Raw genomic sequence first — 2,163 nt, forward strand, 5'->3', positions numbered from 1 at the left:
CCTGCCTATGCAGGGGGTCAGACTCGATGATCTATTGAGGTCCCTTCCGACCCTAACATCTATGAATCTATGAATCTATGGCGTGAAGTCTTTATGCTACATCCCATGGGTGTTGTGGTGATAGTGGATATCTGAGCAGGCCATGAGTGGTGGCACTAATGCAGAGCCAGGCAGTAGGGAGGCCATGTTTCTTCCTTCCCAAGCTATAAAACACTGAAGTTGAGTTCACACTATCATCAAATGTTGCCCTTCCTCCTTCCCTCCCCATGTCCTAAGTGCTCAGTGAAGTCTTTATGCTACATCCCATGGGTGTTGTGGTGATAGTGGATATCTGAGCAGGCCATGAGTGGTGGCACTAATGCAGAGCCAGGCAGTAGGGAGGCCATGTTTCTTCCTTCCCAAGCTATAAAACACTGAAGTTGAGTTCACACTATCATCAAATGTTGCCCTTCCTCCTTCCCTCCCCATGTCCTAAGTGCTCAGTAGGAGCTGTTTTGTGTAGGCAGATGTCCTGGGGCAGTGAGGAGGACACTTGTTCTGCAGAGCTTCTTTCTGCAATCTTATTTCATGTGCCTTCCCTAAGCAATGGGTGCTCTCACTAAAGAGATTCTCGCCGACAGCTGCAGTTTTTAGTAGCCACGCACTGGAATGTAGGAAAAGGTCCTGGCAATTGCACTCCAGCGCTTAGCCTCCTTCTGACCGTCCATCACTTGGTGATCTTAAACCACCTGGAAATGTGCATGTTAATGTGTTGAAAGCATTGTATAATCTAACTCCAGGCACACAGGAGGAGTTAGGGGCACAAACAGAGAAGAAATGCTAGATGTGATACAGGTGAGAAATAGGGAGGCAAAAGTCAATGCATTTCCTCCTGCCTCATTCCCAATCTACAAATCACTTTTTAGGGACACACATGTTATGGTTCACATAGCAATGAAATAAAAATCAGTGAACAGTGGACATAAGAACTACTTTGGGAATGAGCCCACTGAAAAGTAGAGCGGCTCTGTTTGATAGCAGCCGGGTCATGTCTCACTTCCCCATCACAGCATTGCCCCACTGCTTATTCTCAATGTAATGCTGAGCTTTCAGTGCAAATGGGGGTGCTCATGAAGGGCGCACAGGCTGTGGATCCCAGAGCAAAGGAAAGAATACATAAAGGTAACTTGGGCATGGGCAATTCAAAATGGAGAGCTGTTCCCTTTGACAGCACAAGTTTGTCTCTCCCTTCCCCGTTGCCCTGTGTCACTGTGTCAAGCACTGACTGCTGTCACTATCCCATGCCTGGCAGTAATAATCAGCCTCATCCTGGGCTTGGACTCCAGTGATGGTCTATGTGGCTGTGTTCCCAGGTTTTTCACATAAAGGACGGGAGCTGGCCTGGGCAGGGCAGCCATGGGGGATGTGGAAGAGCGAGGTGGGGGTCAGGGGGCTCGTGGCAGAGCCCGCTATGCAGCATGGGGCAGTGGGGTGCAGCAGGGATTGCCCCCCAGCCTGGCAGCATCGGTGAGCTGGGGCTTTTTTTTAAAGCACCAGGAGCTGGGGCAGGTGGGGGCAGCCATGGGGGTGCTGAGGGAGCAGGCAAGGGCTGGGAGCTGGCAGGGGTCCCCCCATGGTCCCCTCCCCCCTCCTCCAGCCCCACTACTTACCAGCTCCTAGTCCAGCTGCAGCTCCTTCCTGCAGCCACCGGGGACTGCCTGAATCATCAAAGCTCTCCAAATCTTTTCCAAAGATTTGGAGCGCTCCGAATCGATTTGGACCTTTTAATTGGTTCCCAGATTCAATTTGGATTCAGAGATTTGGCCACCAAATCAGGCTAAATCTCATCCAAATCAAATCAGCACCCGAAGCTTCACACAGCCCTAATAATGAGCACAGGGCACCGCCAGGTTTCTGTTGCAACCACTGCACATTCTTGTTACCGACATTTCTTCCTGTGCAGGGGAGTTAAGCAGTTTGTCTTGGAGAGATGGACACCAAAAGTAGCTAAGTCATAATGTTCACATACTGGGCAAGGGAACCTGGAAGGGAAGAAAAGGACTTGTTGATAGAAGGACTCATGACAGTAATTCCCTTACCACGATCTGCAGGCAGCCAAGTAAAAAGCTGTAGCACTTGTGCAACATATAACTAGTGCAAGGAGAAGCGGGGCCCAGGCCATGG

Source organism: Alligator sinensis, unplaced genomic scaffold (genome assembly GCF_000455745.1).
Source record: "Alligator sinensis unplaced genomic scaffold, ASM45574v1 scaffold1533_1, whole genome shotgun sequence".
NCBI classification, from domain to species: domain Eukaryota; kingdom Metazoa; phylum Chordata; order Crocodylia; family Alligatoridae; genus Alligator; species Alligator sinensis.